Source organism: Pinus tabuliformis, chromosome 4_2, assembly GCF_031772625.1.
Source record: "Pinus tabuliformis cultivar Carrire ecotype Pingquan chromosome 4_2, CPIR1, whole genome shotgun sequence".
NCBI classification, from domain to species: Eukaryota; Viridiplantae; Streptophyta; class Pinopsida; order Pinales; family Pinaceae; genus Pinus; species Pinus tabuliformis.
Window position 1 is genome coordinate 734,240,538 of NC_142304.1, and position 20,625 is coordinate 734,261,162.

General features: G+C 40.2%; 1 pseudogene; it reads right to left on the reverse strand.

The window, feature by feature from the left end:
• LOC149171702 (UDP-glucuronate:xylan alpha-glucuronosyltransferase 1-like) overlaps positions 1-19,927 on the reverse strand; it is a 37,334-nt pseudogene extending 17,407 nt beyond the window's left edge.
• Positions 19,928-20,625: the final 698 nt, after the last annotated feature.

Genomic DNA, 20,625 nt, shown 5'->3' on the forward strand with positions numbered 1-20,625 from the left:
GTTTCTCGAGCGATATGCGCGATAGCCGTCAGATCTAGTAGAAGTGATCTAATGGTGATGATTGATCGAGCATGTAGAGTCGGTCAGGTGAAGCGCGGGCTGTCTGATCAGTGGGAAGATCGACAGCGGGGGGACATGGAGGTAGGGGATGTCCTCGGGAAATGTGCAAAAGGTGCATATGGATGGAAAGGTAAGGTTTTCAGGGGTTTTTCCTGCATTAGTGCATGGGGGAAAAAGTGGATTAATTCACGTAGGGCCAAGGTGAAAGTGGGTTTGGTTCCGATGTGAGGGTTGGGTTAGGATAAGAGTGAATGAAAATGGGAGTGGATGAGTGAGAAAAGTGAAGTGATGGACCATATGAGAACTTCTCCATGACAGTAGAGTAGACCGTTTCCCTTCTTTAGCCTTCAAAGTAGCAACGTTTCACTTCAGGGCTAACAAGCATCACATCACATACAATTTTATCCTTATATTTTACCAACCGCACCTCCACTTCACACTGTTCATTCACTAACAACTGATGTCCCTTTTGTAACCAAGACACCTTGTAAGGTGTTAGATGTCTCATTTTCTTCAAATTCAATTTCTCTACCACTTCTGTAGAGACCAAATTATTAGTGCTGCCACTATCAATAATCATCTGAGAACATTTCCCTTGAACCTTACACACTGTTCTGAACAAAGTCTTCCTTTGTGATGGTTCAACTATCTCCTTTGTTGGCTTGAGCAAAACTTTATTGACTACCAAATATCCTCCTTTCTCTAGTACATCTTCTTCTTCTATCACTACTATTGCTTCTTCCTCAACTTGAGCAACAATTACATTCCTTTGACTTGTTCCTGCATACTCTGGGCACTCAAAACCTCTGTGTCCCAGTTTGTTACACCTGTAACATCTTACTTCTCTTCCTCTTCCTCTGTTTCCTCTTCCTTTAGAAAAACTCCCTCTGCGACCTGCATCACCTCCTGTGGTTGCATGCTGGTTTGAGTTGGTCCTAGCTCCATCTCTAGGTGCTATAGATATTCCTCTACCACCTTGACTTCCCTTTCCTCGGAAATGACCTCTTCCTCTGGTAGACTAATTCCTCATGAGTTTTTCTTCAGCATTCAGTACAACCTGATAAGCTTCTTCTATTGTTTTAGGAGACATTATACTTATCTCACCTTAAATGTCCATCCTAAGACCATTCACATATCTAGCCACCTTCTCATCTATACCTTGAGTTTGTCTAGCTCTTATACTTACCTTATAGAATTCTCTATATATTCTCTCACTGTCATAGACCTTTGTCTAAGATTCTGCATCTGTCTGAACAAGGTTTGCTGATAATTACTTGGTAGAAACTTACCTCTTAGCTTTGTTACCATCCTATTCCAATTTCTGACTGGTTACTTGCCAAGAATCTTTCTTTCTGCCTGCACTCCATCCCACCAAAGTGCTGCATGTCCTTTTAGCTTGGTGACAAAAAACTTTACTTTCTTCTCATCTTCTATTTCTTCATAATCAAATAATTTCTCCATGCCATTAATCTAGTCTATCAATTCTTCTATATTGAATCCTCCTACATATATTGAAACCTCAGTTTTTGGCCTAGTTATGGATCTCAACACTGATTAGAAGAATCTCATCTCAGGAGTATCTGCTATAATTTCCTCCTCTTCTTCAGTTTCAACCTCAGGTTAACTAACATCTCCATCATCTATATTTCTCCCTACTGTTAATGCTTCTAATCTAGCTTGCGTCTGTTCCATAGCTTCCATCACCTTAGCATTTGAAACTAGTCGTCCTCTTCTACCACATCCTCATCCTCTTCCAACTCTGAAAGCCATATTCGATTTCCTTCTCTTGCTTTTGAGATTCAATTCAGTGTCAACAGGTTTCTCCGATACCACTAATGACGGCGGGTTGGGAGTGGGCAGGAGTTTTAATCTCCCAAATTGTAAGATTATATCTTCTACTTTTGTTTGTAGGTGTAATTGTTGGTTCAATGAGCTCTATGTCATCCACTGGTAACTTTTGAGCTTCCGCTAAGTTAGCAGACCCGTACAAAAGTCGCAGAGCTCCTCTAAACTTCCGCTAGTCTGGACCCGATGGTAACACAAACCATAGTTTAATAAAATTTGAAATTCGCCTTCTAAAACCTTGTCAACACTTCTCCACCATTGATCTATTCAAGATCCAATAGTCACAATGCTCCCCGATCTCGAAACTTGCTCCACGTCTATCAACCGTCGATCTCGCTCCACCAGATTTAACGACTCACACGCATATCAGCCTGTTAACATGCGCACTCCAAATCTGCCTGAAAAGTGGTTTCCCTCTCTCTCCTCACTACTACATGTCACTGGGTGAATGGAATCGGAGCCAACGGGAGAATTACCACTTATAGCCTTTCCTCCGCCCAAACACTGTTGATTTTTCTTGACCGAGATCTAACAGTCCAAATTAAAACTTCACGCCACTGCATCCTTGGTCTTCCTTGGCTGATCTCAACCATCCGCTCCACACAGTCAAAATTCATGAGAAACTAAGTTAAAAAGAAAACACGAAATTTAACAGAGTCAACACAATTTCATTCAATCTCATAGAACACCAATTAAACTTCGAATTTCATAATAACACAGAGATTTCCAAAGAGATTATCCTTCGGGATTTGATAGGGAATTTCTCATTCACATACACAGAAATTAAATTTTCCCAATTTACTGGATTCACTCTAAGAAAGCCAAATTTCTTCAACAGTCAAAATCCTCTTACAATAGTGTGAAAATTACATAAGTACTGGTTCATCCTAACAACCAGATCCTAATTGAAAGGCTAAAATTTATTGACCCTATCTGTCCTTGTTATAGACATTTTTGGGCACTGCAACCCCAGTCATAAATGTCCATAAACCAAGCACTCTTAAGTCCCTAAAAGTGTTGCTCCAACCTCTAAAAGAACAAGGTCAACTGATTACATCTTCTCCCAGAAGTTCTCCATGAAAAACTGCTCAGAACTGGTCAAAACTGGACCATCTCACTTGCTCCATGGTCAAAATGCACTGCATCCCACCTAAATACACACGGGAGGTGCGATGCATCTTGAAAAGCCATTCTATGGGGTGCGATGGGCGAGAGTGGACAAATGGCAGGGTCAATCTGCAAGGTGGAGGATCATGGAATCTTCTAGAAACTTCTCTTGTGACACTTGCCTCTCTGCATTCGCCCAGGGATGAGTAAGAGATCATCAATCTCCAAGTGGAATCAAGAACTATCAGAGAGAGAACACTAATCAAATCTCAAAAGCTTACTCACCCCCCTTGCAAACATCTATTTATGTATCCCTCATCCCAGAGATCCGGAGGCTGGAATTTTGTATCTTGTAAGGAAGTGCTGCTGGTTTCTTGGTGCAATATCATAGTGTTGGGTGATCTAAGCTTTTCATGAGGTGAAGAAGGGCTTTCTTGCTGAGAGGATGATGTTGGGTCAGAACAATTGGTTGTAATCCTCTTTGCTATTCTTGATTATTAATAAAATTATTCAAGTTTTCCTCCACATTCTTGTATGATTGATGATATATGCATGTGTGTGGTCAATATATATCTGGTCCTATATTGTTTATGATAATAGATCTATGTTCTTGGATAGTGTTGTGCTACTTTGATTCTGCAGGTGCTCTTTGAAGCTGGGTAGACGAGGAAGCGAGTGACAAAGATATATCAAAAAGGAGAGGAATCAAGCAAGGAACCAAGCGCAAGACAGAGGTTGGTCTCCTTTGTTCCCCTCTTATCTATTTTTCATAAAGGAAAATGAAAGTGGTTTTATTTTGTTTGTTTCTAAGGTAGCTACCAGCCTTAGTGGGACTAACAGCTCTGCATAGACACTAGTTTTCCTGATAAAAAAATGGCGACTCCACTCGGGAGCGAATAGATTTTTTGTTCATCTACATTTGTTTACTTTACAAACTTACAGACAGAGCCTAAAGTCAAGCCAGCTAGCCTTCAAACTGCATTTGCTATGCAAGTGCAAAGTAGATCAATGCTACTTCAGTCTATCTCCAGGTTTTGTTTATGAACTGAACAATTGATTTACAAGATCTCTAATTGCCCTTGTGGTGGCTCTAGTAACCTCTTTAGATCTACCCCTGTGATTGATTTACTGATTACCACTTGCTCGGCCTAAATCCCTAAACTGCGCTACCAACTGTGACCTGGAACCCAGTTGAAGTCTCGTCCCTGGGCCATCACACTATCTCTTCTTTGGATTCTCGATGCATCGCACTCCCCGAGTGTAGTAGGTGCACTGCATCTCTTTTTCCCTGTGTTACAGGTGCACTGATCAGACAAGGCCTCTTCTGCTCTCAGATTTTGGTTTCTGTGTTCACTCTTTTCAGCTCTATTCAGGAGTTTTGTTGCCTATAGTCAGTACACCTCTGTTGAAACCCCCTTCCTTGCCATTATTCCGCCTCCATTGTGCAAAGAACTGTAAATGTTTTTATGTATTTTGAGCCATTTTCAGTTCTCTTTTACAAAGAAGTAGCGTAATTGAACTGTCGTTTCTTGATTTGAAAGTGTCGCAAGTGTCGTTTTCAGTCATAGAAGAGAATCCGATTGTTCTTGATAGTCGATTACACTATTACTCTTGTATTTGATTTGAATTAGTAATTTTTCAAGTGTCGAAAGCAAGTTTTCAATTCCAATTCGCAAAGTGTCATCATTGTCTTCATTTTGTCTTGAGAAGAAACTTGTTAGTAATGTCGCTTTGAAAAATAATTCAGATTTGTGCTTAGCTTTCCTTTTATCATTCACACATTAAGAAGGTTGAAAAAAAATACATGCATGTACATTTGCATTTAGACTGTTTGTTGGTTTGATTTAGGAAGGTGCATATATTGTGTGGTCTCTGCTCTATGTTGAAAGAATATCATCTCTCTTTCCTTAGTAGCTAGGATTTTCCTTGCAAAAAGAAGATTAAACGATTGTTTATCATCTTAGATTTCATTTTAGGAATTGTACATCTACATCACGCGGTGAACCTGAAAGGAAAATTTCTTAAGAAAGATCAACTGTAAAATAAATTTAATGAATCTAAAAATGCTTTGGAACCTAACACACAACAGTTAGAAGTCTAGGCTAGAGACGTATTCCGGCGTTGTAAAGCCTGGTAACTATTGTTTTCATTGTTGGTTGGGTGATTCCTCCACTTTGAGATGATAAGTGCCAGTATGGACTTGTGCTCCCATGTACCGTCGAGTATATATTGGGAGACCACAATAGGCTTTATCCTTTATCCATAGGAAGCCGTGTCTGCCGCCCTACCGATCGCAAGCCACTAAACACAACATTCAGGAAGATTGACTGCCATACCGTAAAAAGTATTCTGCAGTTTTGTGATTGGTTGGGTAATCCCTCTGTCTAGATTTCCAGAGCAGTCTCTTTCATTCCTTTTCAGACTCCTTAAAGGAAAACGTCCATCTGAGCACTTGTCACTTCAGGCTCATTAAAAATCGAAGGCGACTAGAGTCATCTTTTGTTTTTTCTCAACTCTTAAAAATTGAAAAAACAAGTTGTGTCAAAGCGTCTAAAATTCATTTAATTCGGAAACATATTTCCCCTTTATTCTTAGTTGATCGAGTAATCTGCAATCGTGGAAGAAAGTCAATTGAAACCTCGTCCTTCGCGGAGGCTTACGAGTCAACCGTCTTTGTCTCCAGAATCGAAACTATTACGCACAAAGCGAACTCATTTAACTGGTTCCAAATCCCCTGGTAAAGTTAGAACAAGTGTTCCAACACCTTCGGAGACTCTGGTTACTCCAAACATTTCTGGTATCCCTGCCTTTACAGAAGAAGTTCAGCAGCCACCAAAGGATAGTAGAACTGATCCTAGTGTGAAGGTAAACACTTGTATTACTGAACCAACTCCATCTACAGTTGATTCAGAAGGTGTTATTCCCCAAACATCTGTCGTTGTAGATTCTATACCTTCTTTGGCACCAGAAATATTTTACGGACCTGACGGTCTACCTCTTCCACCTGGTCTGATTGCTATAGAAGAGATTGTGGAGGATCCTCCATCTAGTACTCCATCGCGATTTGGAGTCGGGATCACTCTATATCCTTCTTCATTAGAAATTAGTCTACCATCATTGGAAGCTCCTATAGAATCACTAGGAAATCTTTTGGATAGACTAGAAATGTCTGAACAACCATCGACATCTAGGACTGTGTCATCTGACACAGCGACGACAGAACTTCCTGCTGTCACTCCAACAATGTTCGCCGACATACCATCTATCCCAACTAGATCTCAATCGCTAGAAGGGGCCCACTCAGGGGCTATTTCGATAGTATGGTCCATTCCTGTTTGTTCATCCAGAATAGTATCAAGGAAATCTTATGTTGAGTCTCAGCAAATTGATCCTTTAGGGTGTCAATTTGGGCAGTCCGGTTCTAAAGGACAAACAATTCCTTTGAGTACCGGATTACGCCGTATGGGGGGCAATATACCCTTTCATTGTCTTCTCCGGGAGGATAACCATACGTGAGTTCACAACAAAATTCTGGTTATGCTGGAATTACATCTAGCGGTTGGGTGCCAATACCGCCTCAACAACGAAGAGTTGTATATTCGACGCAACAATGTTTACCTATGTCAAATATACCAACTACGCCGGCTATTGTGACGGTGTCGCAAGTACAAGCGTTACCTGTTGTATGCCAACCTCGGGTTTCTCAGGTTGTAATGCAACAGCCTCTTGTCCCTGCGACTCAACCACAATCGCCAACTAGTGGAATGACACAGGCCTAGATGGGTACAATTACCCCTCATCTTGGTCAAACGGCCAGTATTGGACAACAGCACATGGCTTCACAACCATGGCTGGTGCAATACCAACAACCGCAATTCCAACAAGTATACCAAGGATCTAAGCAACAAATCTTTGCAAATAATGGGCAGCCGTATATTCAAAACGGTCAAAATCAACCATTCTACAATGGTTATGCCCGTCAACCTTACCAAAGTTACCAGCATAAAATGCATTATGCTGGTATGCAAAGACCAACTGCTCAGGCAATTCCATCTTATCCTAGGTATGCGACGCCAAACCTGAATCAACATTTACCCTTCGTGGCAACTTTAGAGTTAGCAAATCTAAATCGGCTAACGAACGATCCAATTGCTTACACCCCTTGGTGGCCAGCGATTCCGCATAAACTTCCGTCAGATATTCCTAAATTTAATGGAAATCTAGGTGAAGACCCATCGAATCATGTGATGACATTTCATCTGTGGTGTTCATCAAACACCCTAAACAATGATTTGATTAGGCTTCGCCTTTTTCAGAGGACGTTAACTGGTCCAGCAGCAAAGTGGTATATCGAGTTACCCAGAGCTTCGTTTGACAACTTCGGTGCCCTAGCCACAACCTTTTTAACCCATTTTCAGTTATCGATAAGGTACGAAACGGGAACAAAACTTCTTACCAATTTCAAGCAAACAACGGCCACTCACATATCCGATCATATTCATGAGTGGCGACGTCATCCTAGAATGGTAAAAACATATGTTCCTGATAAGCTTTTAGCTGAATGGTTTATTAAGTCATTATTACCTTCCATTACAGAAGATGTGGCAAAAGGAGGAGTTGTCACCAAAGAGCAAGTTATTGCTTGTGCGCAATGTTTAGACTTGATTTATACTTAGTCTGGAATGCTCTATGATAAAATCCCTGATGCTCCTAGACCGGAATTTTCCGTCCCTCCTCCTCCTAAATCGAACAATGACTGTCATGCATGCGATGGGATGATTGGTACGACAGACATGAAATTGACAAAGGCTACATCGAAAAAGGCCTATAAGATTTCCAATCAAAATGAAAAATAAGAACTTCTCGCCTCGGAAGTAAATGCCATCTCGACTGATAAAGGCAAAGAAACCAAGCAACCAGGAGGCAAGAAGAAAAACAAAGGGAAGAAGAATAAACAGGAGGAATCATCACCTGAAAATTATTCTGCAAACCCTCATGGAGATAGGAAACCAAAAAATCCATGCTTAATATGTGATGAGGATCATTGGACAAGAGATTGTCCATATAAAGTTGAGCTTAGAAAATTCTTCAAGAATTCAAAAACCTTGGCGGTATTGACTGATCCATTTCCAAATCCAAGGACAAATCTGGTTGCTAGTGAAAATGCTCCCCCGTCCCAAGTGCTGATGTTGTCGGTCTCGAAACAGCAAAATGATGCTTTGATATCGACAAGGAATAAAGATTACGGGAATCCACAGCTGTCGAACAACAAGGATAAAGATCAACCTAATAGTTTGACAACAACTTCAACAGAAGTTGTGCCGCCCATCATTCCAGAGCTAACAATAAAACAGCCAAAGGGAGTAGTACACAAGTCAACATTTAATCCTCGTGCTAGAGCAGCACATCATTATAACATAGTGGAAGATCTGGCCCAATCGCCATCTGCTATGTCGACACTTGAGGTACTACAAAATTACCCATCCCAAAAGCAGGCTTTATTATCAGCTATAGGTGGGATAGACCCAAAGGATTCTAATCTTGTGTCCTTTAATCACAAAGGATATGATCCTCAGTTACTAGCTCAACTAGCTTTCCTCATTCAGGTCAAAGCCCTCAACAAAACTGTTCATCAAACAATTATTGACGAGGGCGCATCTACATGTATTATGTCGATGAGTTGCTGAAAAACTTTAGGATCTCCAACCTTGTCACGATCTTCGACGACATTAAAAGCATTTGACGGACAAACATATACCCCATATGGTATTCTAATTAACTTGCAAGTTGAACTAGGTGGGAAAACAGTAGAAATAGATGTTGAAGTAATTGACGGAAACCTCGATTACAACATCCTACTGGGAAGACCATGGATATATGCTATGGCTACGGTTGTGTCGACCTACTTTAGGAAGATTGCATTTCCTTTTCAAGGAGGAATTACAATCGTCGACCAACAAACATTTCTCCCCAATAGTTCCCAAGTTACAGGAAGCATTCCGATGATCCATGGAAGCCCCCATCCGCTTCAAAATATCGGAGTAGGCCTACTAAAAGACCCTATATTAATGGGGACTTTTTCCCTCCCGCCTCCAATCAATCTGGTGGAAGTGGCGATGGTAGGAACCTACAATATGATATCTTTGATTCGAAAGATCTCAGAAAACTATATTAACATGGATCATCTGCAGGTATTGCCTCCAAGCCCAATAGAAATATTGTAGCAATCAATGTTTTCGGCATGGGAGGCAGACCCGAATCAACACTCATCAAGTGTTTGGATAGATAGGTCTAAGGAGTATGGCACCCCTTCAGATCCTTGGTCGCAAGTGCATTACACCGATGAAGGAATTGTTCAGTCAATGATAATTGAAGGGGTGCCATGGGAAGATTACCACCATCGTTCCCATCTTCTGGATTGTCAAGAAGATACTGCTGATGACCTTCATCATCCTTCAGTTTTTTATTTCCTATCAAATACTGTAAACACGGTGGATTCCGAGCGAAACTTGTCCAATATTGAAGAGACTATCGCCATAAATATCTCGACTAAAACGGATGTTGTAGAGAATATTTATGTTGGCAAATGTTGCTCTCCTTTAGAACTGGAAATATATAACGCTCTTTTTCGCGAATTCAGAGATGTCTTTTCTTGATCATATGATGAAATGCTAGGCATTGACTCGAGTATAGTTGAACACGAAATCAATATGTATCTAGATGTCAAACCGATACGACAATGGCTACATCAAGTGCACCCCAAGAAAGCCGCTGCCAACAAGGCAGAAGTTGAGAAACTTCTCCATGCTGGTTTTATTTACCCGGTTCCTCTAACTGACTGGGTATCGAACATTGTTCCTATAATGAAAAAACAAGGAACAATTAGAGTGTGCGTCGATTATAGGGATGTAAATCAAGCTTGTCCAAAAGACAACTACCCTACACCCTTTATTGACCAGATAATTCAAGAATGCGCCGGATGTGAAATCTTTTCATTTATGGATGGATTCTCTAGGTATAATCAAATAAATATCTGCCCACAGGACCAGTCAAAGACTGCATTTATTTGTCTGTGGGGCACATTTGCATATTGCAAATTACCCTTTGGTTTAAAGAACGCAGGGGCAACATTTCAGAGGGCAGTGAATTATGCCTTCCATGACGTCAAAAACATCGTTCAACCATATCTCGACGACCTTCTGGCTCATTCGCGAAAGCGGACCGATCATCCGCAGCATTTGAGAGAAATATTTCTACGTTGCTGACACTACAAGATACGACTCAATCCACACAAAGGTGTGTTCTGTGTCAGTTCTAGTCATTTACTTAGCTTTGTAGTCTTGAAGGACAGGATCCGTCTCGACCCCTATAAGGTTCAGGCAATCATGAATTTGCCTCCATCGTCGAACTTACTTCAGATTCAGAAACTCCAAGGGAAAGCAAACTTTCTGAGGAGGTTCATTCCAAATTATGTCGAACTTGCTAAAGGTTATACACATCTATTGAAAAAGGAAGTACCCTTCATCTGGAATCAGGTTGCGCAAGCTTCCTTTGATATTTTAAAAGAATCCCTAATGAAAGCATCATTAATGTATGCTCCTAATTATCAAAAAGACTTTAACCTGTATCTAGCTGCAGTGGATACAACCATCGCAATGGTTTTAGTTCAAGAAGACAACGGAATTGAACATCCTATATATTATTTGAGTAGGAACTTAAATGATACAGAAAGCAAGTATTCCTATGTTGAAAAGCTGGCTCTCGCAGCTGTTCAAGCGATACAGAGATTTTGACACTATGTCCTCTTTCGAAAAACTACCATTTTGTCAGATTGCAACCCCATGACTTATATATTGTCGCGACAGTTGCTGGGGGGCAAATATTCAAAATGGATAGCAATTCTCCAAGAGTTTGATCTGGAATTCGTAAAATCCAAATCAAAGAAATCCCTGGTTTTCATAGAATTACTATGCGATCTCCCATCGTCGTCCAACGATGAAACATCCGAAGAAACCATCGTGGATGAATCTTTGTTTCTGATATCTTCAAGCAATCCGTGGTATGGATATATAATCATCTATCTCCAAACCCAAAAATATAGGTCTAATCCCTCTCGCTCGGAACAAAAACGTATTCGATACCAATCAAAAGACTACATGACCGTCGGTGATACACTTTACCATCGTGGTGTCGATACAGTTCTGAGGAGGTGTCTCACCGATGAGGAGTCTAAAAAAGTCTTGAATGATTGCCATTCAGGCACGTGTGGGGGGCATCAATCTGGCTACGCTACGACACAAATTTTTTTACGAGCAAGATACTTCTAGCCAACAATGTTCAAAGATTGCATAATCGCAATCAGAAGTTGCCATACGTGTCAAATGTTCGATAGCAAAACCGGAAAACCTCCCGCACCCCTGCAACTGGTAGTTTCTGTTGGGCCATTTGTCAAATGGGGCATCGATTTCATGACATGCAACCCCACCTCGACTGAGGGGCATGGGTATATCATAGTCGCAGTAGACTATTTTACCAAATGGGTCGAGGCGATGCCTACATTAGATAACACTGGTGAAACAACTGCCCTTTTCTTTTTCAATCATGTAGTCACCAGATTCGGCGTTCCATAGGCCATAGTCACAGATCATGGATCGCATTTTCGCAATCATATGATGGTTGAATTGGCTGCCAAATTAGGGTTCTCCCACGACAGCTCTACTCCATATTACCCACAAGCCAACGGACAAGTTGAAGCAATCAACAAGGTCCTGAAGCGAATGCTGCAAAGGATGATTGGAGTCCACAAAAGGAGTTGGCACCTGATCCTGTACTCAGCCTTATGGGCATACCGAACATCAGTAAGGAATGCAACCGGGTTCACACCTTTTCAACTGGTGTATGGCCTAGAAGCAATCTTACCAGTTCAGTGTGAAATCTCGTCCCTCAAACTCACAGTCGACCTTCTCCCCGGAACTTCAGAAGAGGAGGCTCGTTTCTTGGAACTAATCCAATTGGATGAAACCCGTCGTGATGCCGCTTTGGCTAATGAAGCCCATAAGAAATGAGTCAAGGCACAGTTCGACAAGAATGTCAAACCTCGTGTCTTCTCAAAAGGTAACTTGGTCTTACTTTATGACCAGGAATCTGATAAATTGGGAGCAAGTAAGTTCAAGTCTTTAGGGATGGGCCCCTATATTGTTAAGTGACTGTTAGCAAAAGGAGCCTACGAATTAATGGATTACGACGGGATTCCACTGGTGCAACCCCGTAACGGGTTGTACCTTAAGCGTTACTATGCATAAATTCAGTGTGGTAACCCATGTGCTTTTGTTACATTTTTGTTTTCGCTAAGAGTAATTGTTTTGGTCAAGTAATCCACTTTTTACATTTGTCACAGATGTCGAACCCATTGGAATATTTTGTTGGATATGCCGACAGAGTAGGTCGTAGTTCGCGAAACCTATCTTCTGCGGCTTGGGCCATTTTTGATCCAAGCGACGAGTTAGTAAGTTTCAGAGGGGTATGTATTGGTCGGTCAACAAATAACATCGTTGAATATAGTGTGTTGATAGAACTTCTCTCTGATGCCATCACACATGGCATAAGCCGACTTGTCATTAGGCTAGACTCACAGCTCGTCATACTACAACTCACTCGTATCTACTCCATCTGAAATCAAGCTATCTATCGCATGTTCCTAAGGGTCAAGATTTTGGCAAGACAATTTTATTTTATTCAATATCAACATATTTCCATAAACTTAAACACATTAACAGACTCATTGGCAAATTATGTGTTAGATAGACATTTGCAAAATTTATAAAAAAAAGCATTTCATCAGTATTTGCATCAGGATCATGTAACTCAACCAAAATAAAACTCTGAAAATCAAAAATATATATATAACTGTTTATGGTTTACACATAATGTTCTTTAACCAAGAAAAAATTGGTCAAATGACCCAAAACTCAAAATGCTAGGGGGCACCCTAGTCTAATGATGCTGGTGATAACAAGTCACCCCCTGTGCAATCATGCATAAAAGCCTAGTCCATCGACTCGGCACGCCAGTAGTATGTCGCTGCAACCTCAGGGGCAGCTCGTCAGTCCTTACGTCCAGAATACCAAGAGTGAGGCCTTCGACCTGATCCTGTAATGCTGAAAGAGTCTCGACCACATCAAGGTCGTGAAGGATAGCCCTTCCCACACCCTCTCCTGCTAGAGCGGCAGTTGGCACTCTCAGGCGTACTAATGGTCGAATTGGTCCAACATCTGCATGAGAACATGAGTTTTGATTAGTCCTGATAGAAGAAAGCACAAGAACATTATAAAGAGAAATGATAAATGGAGATATGGTCAGAGAATTTACCGATGACACCCCACTGCTCGCTAGCAGGTAGTACCAAATCCGGATCACCCTGGAAATCCATACCGGCATATGGATACTCGGAAAAAACCATCTCCTGACGCTTGAACCACTCGAAAAAGATATCAGAAAAGGAAACCTGGGACTGACCAGCATGTCTGGCCATAAGTTCAACCCATATCTGCATCCATGGCTCAGTCGGTGGAGGTAAACTAAGTGAAACATACTGCGACTGCGTCAGCGGGATCTTTTCCAAGGTGAACGCTGTCAAGATAGAACCATATCCAAAGTTCTTCAATATTCCATTTTTCACCTTGGTCAATTGTTCTTTCATCACAGAGAGTACTGCATCACACTAGTTGAACACCTTTGGTTCAAGGCATTCCAAGGTGTACTGCATATAAGACCTGTTGGCCACATGAAGAGCTGCACTACCAGCCAGTCTAGCAAAAGTAAACAGAATGGTCCTCAGGGACCTGTCAGTGACATCTCGGATAATGATCTTGCCTTCCTTACTCGGCTGAGATCCCTCTCTTCAATACTTGTGAATGTAATCTCTCACAGATTCACCCCCACGGGCTGAACCTGATAATGAGATAGGGGCACCCCACCTCGATAAGTTGGTCAAAAAATAGATGTCCACGACAGTCAAGTGGATGGACTTGCCCCTAATCCTGAACTCCTGGGTGGTAGGATCCCATGCATCAAGAAAATATTTTAACAAGTTGATTTGTTGCCTCATGCAAGAGATGCGGAAAAACTTGAATAGGCCACAGTTCCGCAGTGCATTTACCATAACCGGATCATGTAAATCAAGCATGTCCTCTTCTTCATGCTCATGTTCTCACCATGTAACAGGCATTTTGCTCCAATGAATCTCTGAAACAAACAAGAGAAGAGTCAAGATCCTGATTTGGTGAAAAACAGGAAAAAATTTCCATGAAAAACTGTGCATAAATTTCCCTCTTTGCGCCCATCACACCCCCAACAGTGTTCTAGGTGGGATGCATGCTAACTGGCCAATGGCCAAGCCAGCATGCATCTCATCTTTCGATGTAGAAGAGGTGCGATGGAGCCAGGGCGAGTTTTTCAAAACCTAGAGGCTCAGAAAAACCAGAAAACATGCTCAGAATTCAAAAAGGAAAGGATGAAATTAAAGAGCTCAGGTTTAGCTCCTACCTGGTCCAGACGGTGCCGAGAATCGTCCACACAATCTCTCGGAATTAGCTGGTGAAAATCAAGGGGGAAAGCACCTCCAAAGCTCCAACAAACCAAAGCTCAAATGAAATGGTAAAATGAGAGGTAAAAAGCACTTTTAAATTACTTTTCACGTAATTCAAGTAAAATATTAGTGTTTTAACTCATTTTTCAAACATGTATTGTTCATTTCTAACTAGTTTGATGAAGCAATTGAGCAGGTAGTACAACCTGTGAAAGAACAAAGTTGTCAATGGTAAAATCAAGACAATCAATGACCATTATATTGAGCAGTTTTAACGCGGAATTCAAGCTCGTTAAAAAATAAACATAAGCAATGAGCAAATGTTCCCCTAGAGTTTAAGCTCATTAAAAAATGAACTATTTTCCGATAAATAACCTTCGTGAATGTATTATCATCAACCTTTGAAGCCTTGGTCGTGTTCTCATCATCACCTCCACTCTGTATTGGCCGAACATTCACCCCCATTTGATTGTTTAACCTTTTTGAGGAACAACTGCGAAGAGTGATCTTTTTAGCCATCCTTGTGACATTGCCATGATTGGAAAATTCCAAACCTTACCTGGAATCAGTTGCTATCCGAATTTATCACTCGTTCCTCAAAAAACGAGTCTCCTTTAAGCTCTCTTCAATTGACTCGTAAAATATGAAAAGATTGCCAAGCCATTGGCCTCTCCAGCTCGTTAAAGGGACCGGAAGTGCTATCCCTCCTTTATATTTTTATCTTTTTGGACTTGAGGGATCATTACACAAAAAGATCGAGTGCTTGTTTTGTTCGGCTCGTTAAAAGTACAAAAAATTCATCTCTTTTGTGTTGTTTTATACTTTTTCGGACTCAAGGGATTATATGATGAAAAAGGATTATTGGAGTTTTCTTTACGTCCCTTTTTCAGACTCTCTAAAATTGAAAAGGACCGAGTTATCCTTGTCGTTAAACTCATTAAAACCGAATAGCAACAAACTTGTCCATACAGACAAGAACGAGTTTCAGTGTCGCTAGGCTCGTTAAAACATAGCGATGCGTTTGCCCGAAGGGCAAATTATAGAACAAGCATATGTTATCATCCTCAAGCTTGATAAAAATAAAGAGGTACTGGTTAGCAATGACTGGGGAAAAATTGGGAAGAAAACTTGAAGAAACTTTATTGGTAGCAAGTCGCTCTTGAACATGACACTTTCACTCCGCATCCGAGTCAGGTTGGGTTGTCCCATTCACTGGTCACATCACCATGGTTCCGTCACACCATCCATATTTGGGGTTAATGCTACCGATCCATCATGTCAGTGTCACCGATATGTTCAAGAGAAGTCACTCAGAGAATTCACTTGTGTCTCACCCACTGCACTACATTTACGCTCCATTCTTTCATGACCGCCACCCTGGACCTTATATCACCAGATCGTTTTCACCTCCATTAAAATCATTTGCTCCGTTCTGTGTCATTGATGTGGGATTCACTAAGGCCCTCCCATGACGGATCGCTTCTTGTTGACATCAGCTCATTATCCAAGAATTTGATCTAGGAACAACCCTTTCAGTACTTTGATGCTTACATACCTTAATGGCAAGTTTCTCACTTCCGGTGACAGGTTTACATCAATGGCCTTCGACCGAAAAAAATTTCGTGGTTTTCGACGCCAAGTCCCTTATTCAAACCACGTGAATTGTACTGTAGTACCTTGAGGGTCATCATCATTATCAGTGATTCCTCTCGTGCCTGTTAACAACTTACATTGTTGGCTAGTAATCAGGCGATGTCTTTCCATGTTTGACTCCAAAACATCTCTCACATGGATCGACCTGTACTTTGAGTGAAGATCGACTGATATTGAAGACCCCAGATCTAGTTTCATCCATCCGGGCTGTGACATATACTCAGGAAAATAAAGACATCAAATGTACATCATTACTGCACAGATAATCATCCAACCTAAGGGATGATGGCTCTACCAGAATCATCAGTCTACACTCAGACGATTCTCTGTCTTATGTACATGAAAATGAATTTATAAAGCTGAGCGTGGGAATGCCCGCCTCAACTAGATCATGAAAATATTATGAAGATAATGTATTGTATTGTATCTTATTACAGGTCACCTTCCAGCTCGAAAAAAATTCATATCCTCATGATAAAGCATTTCACTCGACATCAAAACATATTAACGACCTCATGCTTTAGGGGGAAACTGTTATAGACATTTTTGGGCACTGCAACCCCAATCATAAATGTCCATAAACCAAGGGCTCTTAAGTCCCTAAAAGTGTTGTTCCAACCTCTAAAAGAATAGGGTCAACTGATTACATCTTCTCCCAGAAGTTCTCCATGAAAAACTGCTCAGAACTGGTCAAATCTAGACCATCTCACTCGCTCCATGGTCAAAGTGCACTGCATCCCACCTAAATACACATGGGAGGTGCGATGCATCTTGAAAAGCCCTTCTATGGGGTGCGATGGGCGAGAGTGGACAAATGGCAGGGTCAATCTGCAAGGTGGAGAATCATGGAATCTTCTAGAAACTTCTCCTGTGACACTTGCCTCTCTGCATTCGCCCAGGGATGAGTAAGAGATCATCAATCTCCAAGTGGAATCAAGAACTATCAGAGAGAGGACACTAATCAAATCTCAAAAGCTGACTCACCCCCCTTGCAAACATTTATATATGGATCCCTCATCCCAGAGATCCAGAGGCTAGAATTTTGTATCTTGTAAGGAAGTGCTGCTGGTTTCTTGGTGCAATATCATAGCATTGGGTGATCCAAGCTTTTCATGAGGTGAATAAGGGCTTTCTTGCTGAGAGGATGATGATGGGTTAGAGCAATTGGTTGTAATCCTCTTTGCTATTCTTGATTATTAATAAAATTATTCAAGTTTTCCTCCACATTCTTGTATGATTGATGATATATGCATGTGTGTGGTTAATATATATCTGGTCCTATATTGTGTATGATAATAGATCTATGTTCTTGGATAGTGTTGTGCTGCTTTGATTCTGCAGGTGCTCTTTGAAGCTGGGTAGACAAGGAAGTGAGTGGCAAAGATCTATCATAAAGGAGAGGAATCAAGCAAGGAACCAAGCGCAAGACAGAGGTTGGTCTCCTTTATTCCCCTCTTATCTATTTTTCATAAAGGAAAACGAAAGTGGTTTTAGTTTGTTTGTTTCTAAGGTAGCTACCAGCCTTAGTGGGACTAGCAGCTCTGCATAGACACTAGTTTTCCCGATAACAGTCCTTTGAGACATTTTCCTTGAGAATCTCCACTACATCTAACTAACTAAAATTTATTACATCATGATCAAATCCTATATTATAGCTCTATGCTTAACTAGAAAAACATGGAAATTGATGGCTAAAGGATCCCACTCCTTTGCTTGTAATATTTTTTTGTATTTTTGGAAAAATTCTTCAAATTTGTCTTCAAGCCTTATTCTCATGCATCACTATGTCCATTTTCTGTGCTCAATGTAGGAAGAAGCACCTGTTGAAGGAATGTTCATTAAATACTATCGAGACTTGTACGATATGTGAGCATAGTCATTCCACTAGCACATGTCCATCTTTTCCTTGACTGATGGTAGTTTTTCAAGGACAAAATGAAGAGGTAGATTAGTTGGAATTCATGGGATCAAGGAAACCATGGAAAAAATGGACACAAAACATGAATAAAGGTACGCCTCAAGAGCTGTCTTGGCATTTTAATAATTTCAATTTTGGGCCTCAGTCTATACCTTTTTCACCTTCATGGCCATAGTCCTATCAATATCCAATGCCCTGGCAGCCATGGTTCCCTCAATTTGAGCCAACTCCTTCATGTTCCCAGAATTGGCGTAAACCTCCTCCTCCTTTAGGATAATTCTCCCAGCCTATGCCACAACAATAGTTAAAACTGTCTTCTATTGCCTCCAACAGTAATCCTCCTCTTCGTCCAAAACAGCCTATTCAATCCAACCCAAATACAAACAATACAGGGCCTCAAGAGGTTGAGACACTCAACCTTCTTGCATAGAGTATTACCACTGCGGAATGTAACGAATCAAATCTCAGGCCTGGTCGAGTGGTAAATACTAAGACTTCACTAATAATTGTTGAACATACTGAAGATGAATTCTAAGAACCAGAACCTAAGAATTATGCTGGAGCAACTGGGGATGAGTCAACGCAAACTCCTATGGAACAACAACCCCCTTCTCAAACAATTTTTACTAGAGGATTTCAGACTGATCCACCTTATCCCGAGAGACTATCCTTGAGAAAACGAAGTCCTTGTCCCGAATTTGACATTTTAGGGGAACTGAAAATTTTATTTATCAAAATCACATCACTTGAGGCTATGAGGGATGTACTGACTTATGCCAAAATGATCAAATAATATTTCTTTGAGAAACCTTGAAGAAAACCAAAGGATCCAATCACTGTTCATGTTATGGGAAAATTATCAAACAAATGTTGGGGAAGCCTACACCTATTAAATATGGGGATCCAAGGAACCTGATTCTTGATTGTGAGAATGATTTCAGCAAAATCACATAGAGAATCATTTGTCGACGCGTTTCAAACCAACTAGTGTGGTTCATCATGAAGACAAGTTGAGGAACAATTCTAAGCGATCAGTTAAATAGTCCATGCAGGTCCTTCAATGGCTATATGAACGGGCAACGGTTTAAAAGACCCTTGACATCTAGATTAGACCAGGGCCTAGGGGAAAGGGTCAAGGTTCGTTAAATTATTCAAATAATATAATAATTTCTAATCATAATTAAAGAGACCATGGTTCAATTTATTACCACAATTATTAACTTCTAAAATAAATATTATTAATTTAATAATAGACTAGGGTAAATTTTATCTTATTTTATTCTATTTTATTTATTTATTAATTAATATATCTATATCTATATATATATATATATATATATATATATATATATATATATATATATATATATATATATATATAGATATTTATATCAATTACAATATTATTCTATTAACATCAATTTTTTATTAAAATATTGTTATTAGTAGTAATATTATTATATTAATTTCAAATTAATATTATTAATAATATTAGCCTAAGGTAAATTCTTTAATATATGAGTAATATGAATAATACACAATTGCTACTTTGTATATTATTACCTGATTCTTACAGTACAGATTAATGGGGTTGATATCCCAAATCTGTTGGTAGACTTGGGGGTAACAATTAATGTCATAACCTATGCAACTGTGATTACCTTGTGCGTGCGAAACCTTAAACCAACTCCCACCATCCTAGAATTGGCAGATCGGTCTACTATAAGACTGGTAGCAAAGTTGGACGATATAACCATTTCAATAGATTCATGGCAGTACAATGTTGATATTTTGGTATTACATACCTAATCCCCATTCACTGGACATCCTTTGATTTTAGGAAGGCCATGGATTGCAATTGCAAAGGCTTACATTCAGTGTCAGTCAAGAAACATGATAATATCCAATGGGGAAATTACAAAAAATCTTATCCTTTATCCCCCTGCAGAACTGAGTTCACCAGATAAATCGGTATTTACCTTAATAGAAAAATCTCTATCTACGAAAGGGCCTAAACCTAAAAATGAAGAAATTAGACCAATTCTTAGCATTGGTGAGGGCCTCTGTTTTAAGGATGAGATGAAGGATGATGCCATTAGTACCTTTATCAATAGCCCCAACTATGTTTCTGATTCAAACCACCAACTATTAGAATCTGCTATGAGTTGCAATGTTCAAGAATCCATTGAACCAAAGACTGAAGTTGAAAATGTCCCTTTAATTGTACCCCGTAACAACGTTATTGTAGAAATCAAAATAGGGAGGATGCTCAATGTTAATCATGACCTTTCACCTTCCCAATTTGAACGATTACTGAAAGTCCTTCAAGAATAGAAATAAGTCGTCGCTTGGGAATATACAAATATTAAAGGAATCTCTTCTGACTTATGTACTCATGACATATACAGTAAATAAGAATGTCAACCTGTTAAGCAACCACATAAAATAATGAATC